The sequence below is a fragment of the Callithrix jacchus genome, chromosome 12 (assembly GCF_049354715.1).
Source record: "Callithrix jacchus isolate 240 chromosome 12, calJac240_pri, whole genome shotgun sequence".
Classification (NCBI taxonomy): Eukaryota; Metazoa; Chordata; class Mammalia; order Primates; family Cebidae; genus Callithrix; species Callithrix jacchus.
The window spans coordinates 97,842,757-97,863,792 of NC_133513.1; the positions used below are offsets into that span (position 1 = coordinate 97,842,757).

The window sequence follows — 21,036 nt, forward strand, 5'->3', positions numbered from 1 at the left end:
CATAACACATTATTGGGCACATTTATATATAAATAAAGATTTGACATTGAGATACGAATTTACCACACTCTTAATTATTCAAAAATATTATTCTATCTTGATTGTCACTTATATACTTGTATTTCCACAATGACATACTGAATAGACATGCTATTTTATTTTTATTTTTTAGGTAGGCTTCTGACAAAATAAATACATAGAACAAAAACAATTTTTCGTGATGCATTTAACTTTATAAGATATAATCTCATTAATACTAAGAACCAGTTTATCAGTGTACACATATGTATGTATTTCCATATAGCTATCATAAGAATGAACATACTTTTTGCTGTAATTAATAACTTATATATATTCATACATTTTCCCCATAATATAAACTATGTAGTTCCAGTTTTCAATTTGTAGTAATGATGTGGAATCTATCATAGAATATGCTATTAATTGCTTGAATGTGTCTCTGCTATTGGGTATTTAGGATGCTTAATTGCTTTTTCTCCCTGTGAGGGATAGCACTGTTATAAATATTTCCATACAAATAGCTTTTTAAAATTTTTTACTTTTGAATTATTTCAAAGGAATGTAAGAGTATATTACTTAAAGTGGAATTAGCAGGTTAATGGGCATAAATAGCTTTGTCATTCTGCCAGAATGTTCCCTGGCAGACCTGGGCCAGCATACACTATTCCCAGGAGAGTATGGGAATACCTGTTTCTTTATAATATCCTTAAATTTCATAACTTTGGAATTAATAGTCACTAATTCAAATGGCATTTTGGCATTTCAGAAATGAGTTAATTTGCTTTTCTTTAATCTGCTGAAAGCCAGGCCTTTTTCCAACATTGGTTCACTCTCTACTTTTCTTCATGTATACACTACCTGTCCTTGTATTTCAGGCATCCTCATCTTGCTCTGGTGGGTCTGAGACTAACAAATGGTTGACCTTTCCAATATAAGGAAAAATAGAGTTGTGCCCTATCACTTTGCTAATTATTTTTCTTTTGCCCTGCAGTGTATTTTCACATTACACAAATGACACGTATCATAGGTACACCCAAGTGCAGGAAGTTTGCGGTTTTAGTGGATTATTAGCTCTCCCCCGACTCCCTTCTCCCTTCTCCCTCCTCCCTTTCCTCTTACCACCCTTCCTCTTTCCCTCCCCACTTCTCCCTCCTCCCACCCCTCCCTCTCCTTCTTTTGTCCCCCTTCTCCTTTCTTTTCACCCTTTTCCCTCCCCTCCTCCTCTTCCCTTTTTTGATGGAGGGCAAGTGAGTAAGGGGGTGGGTGGGCAGTTGAAGAAATGAGTCAGGAAGGATAAATGTTTTGCTCACACAATAGGGAGTACAGAGCTAAAATTTCAACCGAAATCTATTTGAACCCAAAGTCCACGTTCTTTCTGCCAAACATGCTGGCCCTGATGTTGTCCCTTACCACCTCCTAGAAGCTTTCCCCGACACATTGCCTTTCTTTGCCTCCATCTTTCTTTGAGATTTACCAATCAGGTCACCAACTGAATTTTTCTCATTTAATGCCTTGAATGATTAAACACGTTTGGCCTTGAATGATTAAACTACTTATCTATGTAGTTCTGTATAAACACACACACCTGTGCACACTTGGTTAGTCAGGATACTGCTGTGTGTTCTGCTCCATGAAACCTTCCTGCTGGCTCACCTTCCCTCACTTCTTCCCATAATTCATGTGCTGAGCTGGGGGCAGTTGTTAGTAAATGTGGCCTAATCTCTTGACAAAAGTGCATGTCTCCAAGAGTGTGTGTCTGACCTAAGTTAAGCCAATTAGAATCTCTTCCTAGAAATTGGAGGCTAGGAACGAGAGATAGCTCACAATTTTTCCTTCTTCCTTTTCCTTTTTTCCCCCTCTTTTCTTTCTTTCAGTTGGTCCTCTAGCATTCGAATCTTAAGAGGTGGGGAGGGCCCAAGGGGTTCCAGGTGGATGTAGGGGAGGTAGATGGAGCCTTCCCTCAAAAGAAGAGAGATGAAGGGCCTGCTTTAGTCCCTTTCTGAGTCATAGCTGCAGCCCCGTTCTTGGCTCCTACAGGATCCCCTGTTTTTCTGTGCCACCCTGTACTCTGAGCTTATGTTAGTTCCATAGGGCCCCTTGCTTGTCTTCAGAAAGATTCTAATCCCTGATGCCCTGGGTTCTGCCAGCTGAATGTTGTTTTTTCTGATTATTGTCAGCCTACCTGCAGAGTAATCATAGGTCCCAACTGGGAAATTTGCAGAGGTGTGAACTTGAACCATGCCTGCTTCTAAGCTGGTGTATAGGGACTAGTACACTTCTCAGTGAGCCTGGCTAAGTACGGCATTCACATCTATGTGGGATTTGTTGGTTTTTCTGTTGCTTTTTTACGTGGTAGCTTTTTGCCATATGATTAAAACAAAATGAAATGAATCAAAACCAAATTCAGACTTAATATTTGTGCAGAAATATCCATCCAAGCTGGAGATAAACTGAGTGAGAATGGAAAAGGTTAATAACTATGTCATGATTCTTGATGGAGACGTGACTGGGGACAAGGCCAAGGGGGTGACAGGCTTTTTTGTATTTGAGGTTTTGTGGATTTGCAAGAATCTCATGCAGTGTCACTTGAGAATTCTGAGGAGTACACATCAGTGTATAGAAGATTCACCTGGATAGCCTGTAAAATGCAGATTTCCAGGCCCTGCCAGAGGTCACTTAATGCATGAAAGATAGGGACCAGAATTTGACTTTTTAAGTAAGTTTCTCAGACAAGTCTGGCTCAAGGAGTCTGTGAGCCACAGGTTGACAGATTCTTACCTGGTACACATTACATCTATTTGTATCTGTTTGTCTGTCTATATAGGTTCCCATGTATCTTGATCCCTTTCTCTCTCTTACTCTCCCCCACCTGTGAATATATCCACTCTTTCAGTAAGCTCCTCAGGTCTCCTCTTCTTCTATGCCCACAACACTTGATAAGTGCTTGGCACATTTTAAGTGCCAGGTAAATGCTTGCTGGTTCAATTATCCCTGGCTTTTACTCTGGGATAAACTTTTTCTTGGAGCAGGGCTGTACCCCATCCTATCAAGTTGGACCCTTCTGTGTGCTGGGCAGTGGGAGGCAGGTGCATCTTTTCCCTTTCCCCAGATCCACCCCCTATTCACATGCAACCTACTCATTTGAGTCAAAATTCCAATTTTAGAAGAAAACTAGGGCCTGTCATCTAAGCCTTGCCAGGTGCATGGCCTGGAGGAAGAGAAGTTGAGGGCTGGAGAGTAACTTGACAGCTGGGATGTGGAACTTGGGTTTTAGGGGGTGGAGAGGCAGGAGGGAAATGCAGAAGGCAGTGACGTGGCCTCACTTCCATAGCCAAGATTGCTCATGCAGCTATGAAATCAGACCTTCAGTTTCTTGTGTTTTCCTTAACTACAGGGTTTAGAATAAAAAGTTGGCTTGAGGTTGAGTCTCAGATCCTATCTTGAAGATTTTGTTGGATTTACTTTAAACTTAGTCTTGAGGAGATTCCAGTGGAGGCTCTCTTAGGCACCAAGCTGCCATGGTAACTTCAGGGGTGCCAAAATTGCTGCCGTAATTGACACCCTCTAATCAGTAAGGAGGTGGAATTTGAAGCATGAGGAGCTAACAGACTTTTTAGAGTAAGACTACATTAGGTGCTACCATTTATATGTCATGGGGTTTTGCTTGGTTATCTACTCTAAGTCTCTATTTCATCCTTGAAAAAGATGGGAATAATAGTAATGATAGGATTGTTGTAAGGGTTAAATGAGAAAACAGATGTAAATGATGACTTCGGTTACTACTTTTATTATTGCCATTAACTGGAATTAATCAACTGGCTAACATTTATCTAATAAATATTTACTTATTAACAGATGTTTATAAACATCTGTTATGTATCAAGTAAGGTTACATTTATTTTTTGGTTTACCAATTTTTAACAAAGATTAAGAGGCAAGAAAAAACATTTGGTCATTCATTCTGCAGATACTTTTTGAACACCTACTGTGGATTAAGTGTTTGAAGCACATACTGTGAACAAAATACTCTGCTTTTCTGCAGCCCTGTGTTCTGTTTGGTCATGCTCTTTTAATTATAAAGGATTGAATTTGTCAATATTTTATTTAGAATATTTGTATCAAATGTGAACTATTTTTGACTCCCCCTAAAATCAAGAGGCTCAACACTTGCTCTTAAATATCTCACAATGTAGTGAGAGAAGATAAATATTCATACTACAGTACAATAAGAAGTTGCTATAATGTTAGGATGTATCAATAGTTATGTAAAAGAAGGAGCAACAGAATCTGTCTGGAGAAGTGATGGTAGGCCTTGTAGAAGTAATTCTGATCTGAGGCTAAGAGGGTGGGAAAAATATTTTAAGTATAACAGGAACACAAATAGGTTGAAACAGAAGAAAGATTTATTGACTGAACAGAAAGATTAGATGTTTATGGCTCAGGGCAGGCTTGATCCACCAGCTCAAATGATGTCATCAAAGACTTAGATTTTTTAGTATTCTTACTCTGGCTTGTGCAGTCTTCGCTGCATCTTCAGGTTCCATACTGAACCTGTGTGCCTGCAGCAAGTTCAGGCTTTCTGTATACTCTGTTGGTTGAAGCAGTCACAAAACTTTGAAGGGAGGAACATAGATCCCATTTCTCAACAGAGGGTGTGTCAGGGTTAAATTGTAAGATAAGCATGTGGAATGGGAGATACCAGAAAATATAATGGGCCACAGATGGAGAGATGAGTGTGGACTGTGGTAATAAGGGATAACTCCCTGCTGGGGACAGGGCTTGAGCTGATGCCTAAAGAGTGGATGGTTGGAAGCTGGCAGGCAGAGAAGGGCGGGAAGAGAACATGTACACATTCTTGGGGACTCTGGTGAGGGTTTATTTCCTTTTTGGGTTTTCTAGATGCCTCCTTACCACCCAGAGCAACTAAATAAGCTAAAAATGGAGTCTGTTGCTGCCATCTATCTGTAGAACACCAAAACATTCAGCTATTTCAAAGCACATGGGTCCTTTGTGGTTTCCTCCTACATATTCAACCTCAGGTTTAAAGTCCCCTGTGCCCACCAAGTTGATCAGGCTTCTTAAAATGCAAAACCATTTCTCCTGACTCCTCGCTTTGTTTTCAGTTCCGTTCTGGGGTAAGAGGAGCCTCTGTACCACGTGATTGGAAGATTCACTAGTATCCTTAAGTTGGCACAGTAAGTGCCCTTGTTAGCACTGAAATCGCATTAAATCAATTATGTGCTTAGTTGCCTGTCTGTCCCCCATTAGGTTGAGAGTCTTGGGAGAGAAAAAACTGTGAAACACATTCCAGCTTCTGAAACAGATCCAGGTACATACTAGGTGCTGTGTACAAGGTTACTGGAATGAAATAACCTTGAATGGAACTTCAAGGTCGAATGACAGCAGTCATTCAAACACCTGGACATTTACATCCCATCCCAGTCTACTGCAAGGTCCGCATTAGTTTCTACCCCTTATTTTTTATTCCTTCTCTTAGTCCTGGAGTTTGATCAGCTCCTCTGTGATGGTTGTTCCTCTAGATCAGGAATCTGTTCGGTCCTGAGTTTCTGTATCTGTATCTGAGAGTCAGGTCTCAGAACTGAGACCTTAATTCCCAAGCACACATTGTCTATTTCTTATCATGGAGGGAGATCGTTTAGACCAGAGTCAACACACAAGAAGGGCTACTGTATCCCTTTCCCCTTTTCCTTGACAAGTTTTCCTGGCATGGACTCTTTTGCTGTAGCTAAGATATGTGAGGAACTTATTTTGACAGAGGTATTTTTCCAAAGATAAATTTCTCAGGATGGTGGCCATGGATTCTTAGCAAAAGGAAGGACAAGGAGATATGATCAAATGTGTGCTGGTGAATCAATACAAATAAACTATGTGTTCTTTGTTGTTATGTCCTGGGCTACACAAGAGAGGGCTCTTAAATCATCCACCATCAGCCGCTGGAGGTTCTGCTCCTTTCTAAAGAGTTATATGAAGACAAGCCCAGGCTTATGTTATTTTAGGCAATCCAGATCACACTCTGGTGGGAATACTGGTGAGGCTGCTAGAGGAATGCTAGCCTCTGCAAAACACTGGAGGGGAGCAATTCTTCTCAGAGTCTGGCACGGCCCTCACTGCACTGTAAGTTTTTCTATCTCTGGTGTCTGGGATTTATGACCACTTTCCTACTTGAATGAATGGTCATTCTGCTGTGATACATGGGACCGACCTCTGGGGATTTTAATCAAGTATGTGTCTAAGAGCTTGGACAGATTAAAATCTACACCTCCGCCAACTTCCCACCATATAAATGGGGTGGCTCTTTATCTCTTCTATCTTGGGATGTGGCTGCCATGACCCTGTTATCTGCTGTTCTGGTCTAAGACCTAGACCAAAACCAACTCAGAAAGAACATTCATTCAAACAAGGTGAGAACCAGGTAAGCAGTTTGTGAGAGGAGCTAAAGAGGTGATGAGACATGAGGGTGAGGCTAGGAGATAGTAAGGCTAGAAAGGAGACTCTCTGAAGGCACTGGACAGGGAGTGACAAACATGCCTACAGGACCAATAGGCAGATGAGTAAGGACAAAATAGGGCAGAATGAGAACCTAGGCCAAGAGTAGGTTTCTAAGACAGGGAGGATGCACAAGTTTGGGGAAATAGGTTGAAAACCACTGCAGCCAACCTGGAGCATGAAATGAGAACTAGGCCATGGGAACACTGAAATGGTTCTCCGCTAAGTATTGGAGCTGGATTTCAAACATAGGCTTGTAATTAAAATGAATTATACTAACTTCTTGGATATCTCTGAGACACCTCCTTTTGTTTTTCTGTTCTGTGCCATTTGCAGTTTTTAGCAACAACTTTTTCATAAGAAATTCCCTCCTCCACCTCCGTTCTCTCCTTTCCCAAGGCCATTGCCTCAGTTCAGACTTCCTACCGCTTATGTTTGGACCATTGCAGTATCCTTCTCACTAGACTTTCTGCTTTTCATCTTCACTGATCCACCCTTCATACTCCTGGCCATTTCATTTCCAAAGTGAAGTTCCTAAAAGGTCATTCACTTATTCAAGCTCATTAGACATCTTCATGGTATTTACTGAGTCGAGTCGAATCTCTTTAACTTGGTGTACTTGGCAGAATAGTGGCCTCCAAAGGATACCCACGTCCTGATTGCTGGAACCTGTGGATATATTAGGTCACATGACAAAGGGAAATTAAGACAGTAGGTGGAAACTATGTTACAGTCAGCTGACTTTAAGACAAAGCGATTGTCCTGGATTATGTGGCTGGGTACAGTGTAATCATGAGGGTCCTTAAATGAGGAAGAGGGAAGAGTCAGTTGTCAGAGTGATGCCATACAAGAAAGACTTGACCAGCCATTGCTGGCTTTGAAGACTGATGGGGACCATGAATCAAAGAATGGGGAAAGCCTGTAGAAGCTGGGAAAAGAAAAACAACAGATTCTCCCCTAGAATCTCCACAAGGAATGTAGAACACAGTCCTGCCAGCACATTGATTACAGCCAGTAAAACCCAGTTTGGACTTCTGACCCCCCAAACTGTGAAATGATATATTTGTGTTATTTTAAATTTGTGGTAATCTGTTACAATAGCAATAGAAAACTTACACACCTGGGATTTAAAACCACTGTTATTTGCCCCCAGTAGGCATCTCCATCTTCTTCTCTATGTACCTGAAGCTTTAGCCTCAGAAGACAATGGGTAGAATGTCTCCAACCTAGTGTAAGTCAGACGGGTTCCAAACTTTTTTTTGTAGGGAGTTGTATAAGCATCTCTCTCCTCTTGCATTGAAAGTGCCTTAGGTCAGGAACTTTGTATCTCATCCTTACATCCCCTTAGTACCAAGCATGATGTGTTGCCTATAAGAGAGACTCTGTTGAATGTGTAGGATTGAATAGGAGGTGAGTTGTGATGAATGCCAAATCACGAATTGGGTTATAGGTTATTCACATCACCATTATTTACCGCAGAGGTGCTGAACGCTGTCCCAGGTGCTGGAGATACAATTGCAAATGAAACAGATGTGGTGTTGATCCTGAAGCATCTTACAGTTTAGCCAAGCACCTGCCTTTGCCCTCATTTGAAGCAGCTCAGACTAGTGACTTCTTCCAATCTGGAGAGCTGCTGATCCCCAGGAAATTCACTGGAGTCAGCAGCTGAAATTGTTTGGCTGGGAGCTCTTTTAGCTCCTGATACCCAAGAGGGAGCACTGCCCCTGACAGAAGCTGCAGAAGAAAGGAAAGTGCATATGTCTGCAGGCTGGACCAGCAGAGACAGCCCCTGAAATGAAAAGAGACAAGTGGGTTGGATCACACACAAGGCAAAATAGACTTGGATGGACCTGTGATCTTCCCATCGCGGAGGCTGTCAATGCATGTCCACACAAACCAAGCATTGGCGTGCAGGGAATTCCAGGCTTTTATCTCTGCATCAGTGAGAGACCTGATGAGGTTGCTGTTTATTTTGTGAGATTCAAGTTGTCACCACTAAAGTGACATGCCCCTTCTTGAGGACATGGCATTTCCCCACTCAAATGGCAAATGACCTGGTTTGCTCAGAGACAGGGAAAGGAAGGAACTTAATGCATGCTGACGGGTTACTGTGTGCCTGGAAGTACAATACCCTTTAGCTAATTCTCAAAACAACTGAATGAAAGAAGTGATCTTGGCTTACTTTAGTATGAGGACACTGAGGTTCAATAGGGTAAACCCCTTGCCTCAGGTCACACAAAGTAAGTGGCAGAGCCTAGATTCTACACCAAAACTTTCTGGTTTAATGCTTTCACTTTTTCTCAAAGAAACAGGTCGCTTATATTCATATTTTCCTCTGTGTTGATGATCATCTCTGGAGGCTTCACATTAGTGGCATTGTAGCCAGTTTCCTCTCTCATCAGCTCACATCTATTTCTGCCCTCGGCCTCCTCCTCATGGTGGTGTTAGTGGCAGTTCGATGGATGGAGTGATGGACAGGCAGAAAGGTATGAGCTCAGACTCCTACCTAATGGCACATTTTTGGGGAGAATTAACCCATGTTCTGATGAGACATTATTATGGAATACAGAAATTGGCAAGGAATTGTGTGGTCATTTAGCCCCACCCCTGTTCTGGGCTGAATGCTACCTAAATCATTTCCAAGCATGGCTGTCTCATTTTCAAAGTCCCTTAGGAAATGAGAGTGAATGGATTTTTAATTCATTTTTAATGGCTGGTTACACAAAACCAGAACAACCCCCCACTATTCAACAGCCGTTTTTCACAGTCTCCTTGTTTCAGCAACATCACATTTTCATTTTGTTCATTTGTCACTTGCCTGATTCAGTTACAAAATTCTGCAAAGTACTTTCTTAACAATGTCCCACTTTTAAGTAAGGATGACTAATGCTTATTAATTTTTATATATCTTGTCTCTCCCTTGGATCATGTTGGAATGGATAAACCTACGTTTGGGTGCTGACTCCCACCTCTTCCTACTTGTATGAACTGGGCAGTTTCCTCATCTAGGCAATGTGGATAATACTGTCTTCCTTTCATCATGGTTATACCCATTATCTGCATAATATACATCAAGCATCAAGCACAGTGGTTGGCACTTAGTAGGCCCTCAGTAAATGTTAGCATGCCCACCTTGGTCTTTCTTTTATTTGTTTCTCTTTTGTCTAAACTGTAGTTAAATTAAGTTGTGATTTTGTCCAAAGATCTAGTGTTTTCCTTCATCTGCACCCCATTAGGTACAGGAGTATACAGACATATACCTCAGAGATATTGTGGGCTACAGACCACTACAATAAGGTGAATATCACCATAAAGCAAGTCACACATGTTTTTTGGTTTCCCAGTGCACATACCTATTATGATTACACTATACAGCCATCTGTTAAGTGTTAAGTAGTATAATATCTAAAAAACAATGTACATACTTGAAGTAAAAGTATTTTATGCTAAAAATGCTAATGATTACCAGAGCCTTTGGTTGAGAAATCATGTTTTTGCTGGTAGAGGGTCTTGCTTCAATGTCAATGGCTATATGTTCCTCCTGGTCTAGCCTTGGCATCCCGAGAAGCTGGGACTGCAGGTGTGTGCCACCATGCCCAGCTAATTTTTAAAAATTGTTATTTTTGGTATAGGCAAGGTCTTGCCATGTTGGCCAGGCTGGTCATTAACTCCTGGGCTCAAATGATACTCTCACTTCGGCCTCCCAAAGTGTTTGATTATAGACATGCGCCTCCACACCCAGCCACAACTTATACTATGAGGATACTGTCACTCTATCAAGGAAGAGATACGTCAAGTTCCGTTAGTTGCTGTACCTTCTCTGGGTGATGTTAATTGCTTTTGTAGTCCTGTTACAATCCTGTGTGGATATCGCATGACCTAAAGTAGTTGTGAAGTTAACCAACACTAACATTCTTTGTATAAAAGAAAAGAAACAGAGAGTAGGAGAAAAGAGAGTAATTTTGGACCACCATCTATTTATCTGTTTTGCCCTGCTGAACCTGTGGCTGGAATTACACCAAAAGTGGCAGAAGGGAAATTCTCACAAGGGAGTGCCCCAATGGTACCAAGATAGGGCCAGTTGGGATTCCAAAGAAAGAAGCACTAAATGCCAGGGTGATCAGTGCAAAGCATTTATTAGGAGAACTTACCTATAGTGCTGCAGCAATTCTCATGACAGACAGCAAGAGAAAAGGGGTGATCTACCTAGGTCTGTCCAAGCAACATGGTCAGGGAAAGGAGTTTATGAGATAGTTTACAGCATTTGGCTCAGGGCCAGGACTTATTTCTTTCAGTGTTTTGGACAACAACCTAGATACCTTTATCATTTTCTGGGAATGTTCAAGAGTCCAGTGTGAGTTCAAGCCTGCTGGGGAAAACCTGCAGCTGGCTGGGTCACAGAACAGCTAAGCACTCTGATTTTTCAATCAGAACATAGAAAGTAAGCAGGTAAAGGCGGGTGGGGGTGGAACTGGGGAATCCTGCATTCTTACTCTCTCACACTCTTTCATCTCTGGGCACGCACACATACAGCACGCAAGGAGAAATATGCATAATTGCTATTATATTCATTTCTGTTACTAGTCTTGAGGCATAGTTGATAGACCATCTTTTTCAGCTACCCATTTGATATTTCTTTTGCCCTTAGCAAATACCTCAGAGGGTGAAGGATTTCCACCTTGTGGTGTGATAGAATAATTCAAACTGTCATTCCTGGAGAATCTTAGTCCTTAATAGTTCTGTCTTTACCACTGTAGTCTTCTGTTAACTTGTACTTCAGGACTTGAAAACAATAGGAGCACTTGAAATTAATAAGAGGCATAATAATAATAATAATAGCTTTCAGACATCATTTTCTTTGTCCTCATTGTAAAACACCATCTCTCTTTTCCTTGACAATAGGGCCAAATCATCCCAACTGGCAAGTAACCCCTTCATTACCTGTTTGTTCAGTGGTAGCATGAGAAGCTAAAAACAGATGGATATTCCTTTCAGCTTCCAGTTCAATAGAACAGGTGTGGCCAGGCATGGTGACTCACACCTGTAATCCCAGCACCTTGGGAGGTCAAGGTGGGAAGATCATCTGCGATCAGAAGTTCAAGACCAGCCTGGCCAACATGGTGAAACTGTCTCTACTAAAAATACAAAAATTAGCCAGGCATGGTGGCACATGCCTGTAATTCCAGCTACTTAGGAGGCTGAGGCAGGAGAATTGCTTGAACCCAGGAGGCAGAGATTGCAGTGAGCCAAGATCGCACCATTGCATTCTAACCTGGGCAACAAGAGTGAAACTCTGTCTCAAAGAGACAAACAAACAAAGAGGTATTTTGCCTCTTGGTGACAATGCCTGCCTTGGGAAGCAAGACTTCTTTATTAACAGAGCCTAAGTTGTGGGGACATGAAGAAAATACTCTGCGGTGTCTTTCTGGGTGTGATAAGGAGAGATGTCACTCCCAGTTTTGGTTGTTGATGTTCAGACCTTGGTATTTGGACCATGTTTTGGTTGGACCCACATCCTAGAGGATAGCACCACAGCCTCACATGGGTGTCGGCTCCCAGATGGTACGGTCATTGAGTCTTCACAAGTCCATTCAACCATCATATCAGTCCAGGTGCTCCAGGTGATCATGTTTGTGGTAAGACCAGTGAATTCCACAGACATGCCAGTGACTGTATTTCATTTGTGTGAAATGAGTTTCTTTGTTAGAGGTAATGTTTTATGGGACACCATGACAGTGAATAAGGCAATCTGAAATTGAAATATTTGATGCCAGCATAATCACTATAGGCAGGGAAAGCAATTCCAGTGAGAAGAAATTGCTCTCTCTGAGATGAGAGGGGTGCCATGCAATCAACCTGCCACCACGCACGATGTTGAGACTCAGCATTGGTTTTTTTATGTTGGCAGGTTGGGAACCCAGCAGTGATTATTTCCACATCAGCCTTGGTGAGGGAGATTCCATGGTGAGCCTAGGGAAAGCCTCTATCTCTGCCACGATGGCCGCTCTATACAGGAGCTCACAGAGCAAACACAGGGGTAACTGGGGAAAGAGGCTCTGTGGTCTCAAAAGATGATGACATCCTGTCCATCTGATGCTTGAAAGTCTCTGTAGTAAACACCATGTGGTAAGCATTCACACAGGACACAAATGTCCCTTGTGCCAATTTCAAGAAGTCCAAACAGACTGGTTTTTCTGCCTCATTTCACTGATTCCTAAATGCTGACATGCCCCAGCTGTCAATCCTCATAGCTCTACTCAATCCACACTTGGTCTGTTAGTGACTGAATCTAGGCTCATGTCTTATATGTCCATCCAATCACTGACAACTCCCAAACTGGTATTTCTAGCCTAGACTCTCTTGACTCCAGACTCATTTATCTAGCTCATTGTTTGACTTCTCCATCTGAATGTCTTTTAGGCATTTCAAAATTAACGTTTAATCTTTCCTCCAAACCTTCTTTTCTAATGGTCCTTATCTCATGAGACAGCAATTCCATGCTTCCAGCCACTTAGGCTCAAATGCTGAGAGTCATCCTTGACTATTCTCTTATGTTCACATCTTATATCTAATTTGTCAGCAAATCTCCTTGGCTCTATCTTTAAAATATATTTAGATGCTGGCCCTCTTCACCTGTCTCCCCCAATGCTGTTACTCTGGCCCAGTCCACACTGCATTTCCCCTGGAATTACCCCTGCATTTCCCCATCATTGCCTTTCTAAACACAGCAACCAGAGTGAACTGATTGAAGTCCTCCATGTAAATCCTCTGGTGGCTTCCCATCTCACTTGGAGTAAGAGCAAAGGTTCTTACAGCGCTTCTCAGGGCCCAGTGAGATCTCAGTCTCCCAACATCTCCCTCACCTCACTTCCAGCTTTATGAACTTCTTGTTGTTCATTGGATACACCAGGCACACTCCTGCCTTTGGATGTTTGCATCTGCTGCTACTTCTGTCTGTCATATTTATTACCCAAAAGAGCCATGTGACTTCATCCTTCACCTCATTCAGGATTTTAAGTGTCAATTTCTCATAGCGGCCTTTTCTGAGCTCCTTATTTACTTCTACAACCTTCATTTCCTACCTGCCACTCCACAGCCCACCCTGGAACCACCCCTGCATGTTTGTACTTTTTAATGTATTTCTTATTTCCTGCTTATTTTTTCCCCATAGTACTCACTGCCATTTGACTGCTGCATTGGTTACCTATTTATTTATTTACTTTTGTCTGCTAGGATATAAATTTCATGAGGGCAGACAGGCTGGTTCTTCACTGCTGATTCCACAGCACTTGGCAAAAAAGAAGCATGCCATACATATTAGTTTGGTGAATGAATGGAAAAATTATGAGGACCTGAAGTTGGTCAATGCAGTGCCCCCCAACACATTTCAGTAGACTTGGTTTGCTTGCTATGGGTAAGATGAGAAAAGATTCATGCTGAATCAGAGTTGGTAATACTCCCTTAAACAAATCAGGGAGAGGGGTTAACAGTTTTGTAAAATTTCTTGCATCAGACACTGACAAAGTTGGTATCTCTTGTACTACTAATAATTCCTTGTCTTCCCAACTAGATTAGAAACTCATGGTTTATAGTGGGCACTGTTTATCTTATTCTGGACACCCAGTTGGTGTCCAGACATTCTCATACTGTGGGTCAGTTGGGTTCTGAACTATAGATGTTTGATTTCTATTCCCTGCAGGAGAGGCTCCTCTAGGTGGAGGAAGATGCCAAGACTCACAAGACCATGCTGAGACTTAACATACACTCCTGCAAGCAGTCCCCAAAGTGTATGTTTTAGCAACTTTCTTGCTTATGTTATCATTGTCTACCACTTTTGGTAAAGAAAGTCAGTGAGTCCTATTCTACTTGGCTGAAAGCAAAGAATTAATCAGGTCCAGGCAGGAGTGAGGTCATAAGAGTGAGGGTACCTGGAGGTGGATGTGTAGAGAGCCCTATGGATTTAAAGGCACCAATATTTTAGGAAGGTTTAATGAACTAAAGTAATTTTCCTTCAGAGTAAAATTTTACAGGCATTAAAGGTCCTCACTTCACTGAATGTGCTCACGGGCCAGAGCGTCCTAGTGATTTATGAATTTGCAGATTACGCATTATCCTTTCTGAGGACAGGAATCCCCTGGGGCTTTCTGCCTGCCTTCCAAAGCTGAGTGGAGGTGCCAGGTGAGAACACTGGCTCTGATTTGCAGTCTCTTATATTGCAGTTAGTGTCTAGAATTCTTGAACTTTTTTAAAAGAAGGATTTCAGCAACTCTAGAAACCAAAACCCTTGCACCAAATATGAGCAACTAGGAGCCCTTGTCTCCTAAAGAATGACTGTCACACTCATAACTCATGTTTGCACAGTACAGCTTATGAAGCAAGCTGGCATCCCTTATTTGTTTGAATCAGCAATGCTGTGAGCATGGCAGGGAAAGTTTACCATTACCCCATTTCAGTAAAACACGGCCAGTTCTGAAAATGTTCATTAGTTGTTCGGGTTTATGTAGGAGCGTGTACCAAGGCTGATTTCTTGAGTCCAGCCCTCTGGTTTCAGATGCTGTGTTCTTTCCATGTGGCCTTGCGAGCTCCATCCAGGAGGCAGAGGGTGAGTGAGTTTAGACCAGGAGATATTTAGGATTCATGCATGGAATAGAGACTGAAACTTCAGAGTGTGGGTACTTCCTCTCATATGGAAAACGGGATGTGTATACTCATATCAAGACTATAGCAACCATTTAAAAAATCACTTTACTACCAAGATTCTTATATTGTGGTTGGCACTGGGCAGGAATAGATGAATCAAAGAGAGAAAAAGGCATCTGAAGCTGGCTTGAGCATTCGGGGACAAAAGAAGCTACTAGGTTCTTGAGGACATGAAAATTGGAGGTTGATGCTCAAGAAAGATAGCACCCACTGACCTCAAGGAGGTCACAGTCTAACAGGGAAGACAGGCATACAGAGAAATCATATTATTCCACTCTGACAAAAGCTGTAAGAGATGTATGAACAGTGTTATTTCAAATAAGATGTCAGATGCCAATTTAAAATAGTTATATGTACCTGATTTTGTAAGAGGCCAGCTATGTCCCTTATTGTCATCTTATTTATGGTGGTCCCTTATAACATAGTCTCCTATTGTCACCACCCTCTTCACTCTTGTAAAACTCTTAATCAAATCATTATTGACTACGTCAAGTGCAATTCCACTCTCCTTCTCCCTCTTCCATTGTCCTTTGTGCCTTGTTTCCCACCTTGGCCCAGCCTTGCTGTGTCTCTGAGTGGATTCTGCATATGTCATGGTGCACTCAACATAGCCCATACTGCTCCATCTCCATGCAGCTTCTCATAATTAGAATGCTGCCCCACCCCCGCTCTTTTCTGTCTACCCTGTACAAATTAAAAAGAAAAAAAGAAAGCAGACGAGCTCCATTTCAGTATACAGAAATTCTTACCATGCTTTAAGACCCAGCTCATATAACCCCTCCTTCATGAAGTCTTTGTTAATCATATTTTCTGGACTTAATTGCTTCCTCTTCTCAAATCTTATAGCACATTATCCATACCTTTCTCCTACATTTATCATCTCATCCATTCTTTTACTGCCATATATTTATAATTCATCCAGAGGACCTTGTATAGTAGTACCTGCCATGTGTCAGCCATTGTGCTCAGTGGTAAGAATGCAGAGCCAAATAAGACCTGATTTCTTACCTCAAGGAGGTCACAGTCTAACAGGGAAGACAGACATACAGAGAAATCATATTATCCCACTATGACAAAGAGATGTATGAACAGTGTTATTTCAAATAAGATATCAAATGCCAGTTTAAAATAGTTATATGTACCTATATGTACTTCCATAGATGTAATTCTCCAGCTACACACACACACACACACACACACACACACACACACACACTTCTCTGCTATTCTCTGTGTGTGTATATGTGTATGCAGCTTGTAAGAAGAGAGAAGTGCTATTACTCATGAATTATTCCAATTTATTTTCATTTCTCCTTCTGTCTAAAATCCCCCCAGGATCATAACCAGTTAGGTCAAAAAGGTACTATTTTGACAAAGCTTATTTGGTAAACCTGGGTCTCCCAACAATTTGCCTAGTTCTTTTCTCATTACACATCTGTTTTCTGTTTTCTATTTCTTTCTCTAAGAACAAAGAAAACAAAAGTTATCTTTATCCCTGGGCCTTGAGCCCTAGATCTCTTCCTGATTTGCAGAATTTAGCAGGTGTCTTTTTAGTTCACCTAAGAGGTGCTCAGTAAATATTTGTGGAATTCATGAATGAATGATACATTCCTCGAGGGCAAGGGTGTGTTTTTCTCTTCTCTGTATTTCTGTTCATTGCCGTGCACAGAAGCCCACATAAATGCTCACTGAGTGGAGTAGCATTGCATTAGAGCAGAACAGGCACGGTTGAGTCAGACAGGCATGGGCAGAAATGCTGGCTCTGACTCTTGCTGGTTGTGTGCTGTGGGGGCACTTTGCTTAACCCTTGGGCTTGTTTCTTTACCTGTAAAATGGGAGATATTATATAGTACCTGCTCTGTTTCAAAGGCTTTTTTTTTGTGAGGATTGAGAATTGCCCAGTGTAGTACTTAGCACATAGTAGGAGAGCAATAATTAATGTTAGCTCCTGCTTTTCCTTCTTTGAATCTTGAGTCCCATTCTCTCTCTGGGTCCGTCAGCTGGAGGGAAATCAAGTCAGGCTTTGCTGTAGATCCAGGACTACTCACTCCACTGTCTTGCTGACCACATCCATTCCGCTGGGTTTCCTGAGCCACACTCTCATCTCTTTCTTATCTTGCCCAACAGCCCATGGCTTGTTAGGTAGGTTTATTGTGTCTGCTTTCAATGTTCTTCCCTGAAAATTCACTCCTCCTCAGTAGCCTTTGGAAGGCTCTGAGTGGTGGGAGAGGACAGGGGTGGGCAGGCTTTCTCTTGCTCTTGGTTTTGTTTGCTTGGCATAGAATGTCTTAAGTCTGAAAGTTATGTTATCATCTCTTCATGGCTCTATTCAGCCCTTCTGTGCTGGGCTCCAACGCAGGGGGGAAGGAGCTTTCAGCCTATAATTCTTGGTGTTTTGACTTTTCCTCTAGGGAATGCTGGTGTGACCTCGCTGAGGTATCCTCCTCATACATGTCACACTGCCTGCTTTACTCATAAGGTTAAATTCAATGTAAAGGAAGCAGAGTTTTGCTAGATTAGGATCTCCCCATGGTGGAGTAGGTGATGTCACTGTAGCACAGAGGTGAGAAAGGAACCACTGTATGATGTAGCCTTTCTGGAATTGTGGTCCTCTGGTTGCCGCAAGAAGATTTTTGAACTCTACTCAGGGTCCTTCGAGTCAGATTTGCTGGGGGTGGGCCATGGAGTCAGCATTTAACAGGCTCGCCAGCAGCTCTTATGCTCTAGCTTTCATGGAATGGGAAGAGCACTACCTTGGGGGCACTTGGTCAAGGTCAGACATTGCTGAGGCTTGACCTTGAATCATATTCCTTTTTCTGGGGCTCCATTTTTTTCACCTATAAAATGAGAGCAACAGACTGGCTTAATAGCATCTCCTGCTGAAGCCTGTGATTTATCAACACAACATCAATACCTTTCATTTATTCAAAAATGATTATTTTGTAAGAACATTTGATATGCCGAGCTTGTCTGTGAAGGAGACAGAATTACCAAACAGAATCCTGACCTTAAGTTGTTTAGACTATAGTTGAGAAGGCCACACATGTAACATCCAAAAACTATCAAGATAATGTTTGTGATAAATTGCATGACTCCATTTTAAGCAAAATAGGACTTCACAGGAGAGAACATTTTTAACATCTGGGATAATCCTGGGAGGCCACCTGAAAGGGGTGGGCTTTGAACTCTCTCCAGCTTCAGGCAGGCAGGTACAGGGGAGAATGAAAGGATGGGGCATAGGCAGTGATATAATGATACAGGATGAAAGAAAGCGGAGATGTAAGAATGTGTTTGTGTCACCTGAGGTACCTTGAAAAAGACTTAGATTGTTTAAAACAGAGGACAGGTTTTTACAAACTGGAAAAATGGTTGGGAGAGTATGCATGGGCCAGGCTGTGGAGTCTAAGTGTGGCGGTCTAAGAAGTCTGGATTTCATCCTTTGGGAGAGGAAGCCAGTAGAGGTTTCTGATCAAGAAAGTGCATGAATTAGAGGTAAAATTGAAACCATCTCCCATGAAGGCAGAAGTAATATTCATAGAGATGTGGAAGGATATGTTAGTCTGAATTCTTCAAGAAGCAGACATGAAGATGAAATAAGATGTCTGAGAAACTTATTAGGAAAAATGCCTGTGAGAGAAAATGGGAAAGGAACCAGAGCAGATTGGGACAACTGCTGGGCTGAGGTAGAGATCTGGCCCCCCCAGTGAAGGAAATGGTAAGGAAGGAAGGCAGGCTGGCTGGCTGGGAGCATCTCAGACCATAGCGAGGTTCTGTGGAATGTTCAGCAAGGCTGTTAGGAGATCTCAGCATCAATGTCATGCATCAGAGGAGTCCTGTCACCCAGGAATGTGTCTGCCTAGTATTCCTGTTGCTTGTAACCACTGGCCAAGAGCAGCTTTTGTGGGGTGTGGACTTGTCAAGAAGGTAACAATGAATTTCAGAGCACAACAGCTTGAGTGCTTAGTCAATTATGCTTTCTGCAGGGGGAAATCTGAGAGGCATGTTCTCATGGAAGCTACTGAGGGGAAGGAGAAACTAAGGAGATTGTATTCTGTTGGATGGTTTATCTACAGAACGCCTGAGTCTTTGCTCATGATGCTTCCTCTGTGTAACGACACTTCAGCATCCCCCTTTAGCTAGTTAGTTTCTACTCTTTCTAGGTATTAATTTGGGTTTCACCATTAGGAAGCCTTCCCTGACTGCTTTATCTAGTTTCTGTGTTTGGTGCCTCAACATTCCCCACTTTTCTCTGCATTCCCCACCACAGCACCTATCACTCTGTGTTGGGATTCCTATTAATTTCTTACGTTTCTCCCCTACTAGATTAGACTGCGAGCTTCTAGAGGGAAGAACCTGGATCTTTTATTTCTTCATCCCCCATGTATAGCCCAGTGGCTAGAATATTGTAGTCATTCAATAGAAGAATAAAGGAAATGATGGAAGGAAGGAGGGAAAAACATAGGGTGGCCCAGGCTTTGAGTAAGGAGAAGAGTTTTCCAGATCCAGTGGATAGAAGCTCTGCTAATTAAGTGAAATTCTTATCTCATCATCTCTTTCTTCATGCTTCATGGATTTTACACTTTTTGGAGGCATGTTCCCTAAAGGCTTGATGTTGGAGGAAAAAAAATGAAGTGGTCTGACTTGCTCCTGTAGAGCCTGAGGTGGTCATTCTGACTCATTCCTAGTAGATCAGTTTTGAGTTTTTTTACTTTTTCCAGAATTTGGCATGGCCTGCACATAGCCTTCCATACTTTTACGTAGTGACTTTAAGAGTAACTTTATGCATGAAAGAAGGTCAAATGAAGGGCAGAAGAACTCTGGGGTGTGTGTGTGTGTGTGTGTGTGTGTGTGTGTACCCTATACATTGATTCAACAAACAGAAATTATCTGACAAGTTGCTAGACATTTGTCTGGTGAGGCTATGGATAAGTTGATCGTCTTTATTAGTCTCTGGCTTTAATAAACAAGAAAACTAGTTATGAATGGGAGGGGCAGAGATCTCTAAGTGACTATAGAGAACAATTCTTTGCATTGGTTCCTCACTCCTTGCTGTTGTGCTGTAGTAATAAGACAGGGAGCTTGGTAGAGTCTACTGTTCTACAAATGGCCATGCCACTGGTGTGTGCTATTAATATATAACTCCTTGATTTGTGCTGTGGTCCTAGGACAGATAGCTTGGTAAATTCTGCCATTCTGCAAATAGCCATGCCATTGATGATGTTTCTTGCCAACCTGCCATTCCTCATTGCAGAGAAATTGAATGTCCCAGTCACCTTTGCCAATAATGGGTCATATTGCTTGCCTTTAATTTTTTTCTTAGTTTATAAAGAAGAAATGGAAATGGGGCTGATTGACCCCATAGAGTGCTGGATGAGAATAAATTTCAAAATGAGCATTTTGTTGTTAGTTAAGTGCCGTAAAAATGTTCAATATAATGGCCGATTATTTTTCTTTAATCTTAAGTGGATACCTAGAATGGGAAAGTCCCATCTCGGTAGCAGAAATTCATTATCTCAGAAAGAATTTAATGGTTGCTGTGAAAATGAACTGGAGGAAGTTAAATTGTGGAATGGGAAGGAGCAGAGAAAAGTAAAATGAGTTGTGCATTAAATTTAGATAAACACAATTATGTGTAACTGGATTATCACACAGGCAGGCAATGTATATTATGCACCTGCGTTTTGATTAAAATTGATTCAGGTGCATGCGCTTAGCATCCTTTTAGATGTGGAGTTGTGCCTAAGCTACTGTCTAGATGCATGAGAGGCAGGCAGGGCCACATCAGATAACCAAGTCCCCAGCTAAAGA

At 41.9% G+C, this 21,036-nt stretch overlaps 1 protein-coding gene across 1 annotated transcript in view; it reads left to right on the forward strand.

Annotated features, from left to right (window-relative positions):
- The window catches only part of SORCS3 (sortilin related VPS10 domain containing receptor 3), a 609,733-nt gene that overhangs the window by 172,967 nt on the left and 415,730 nt on the right, over positions 1-21,036 (forward strand). The window lies entirely within an intron of this gene.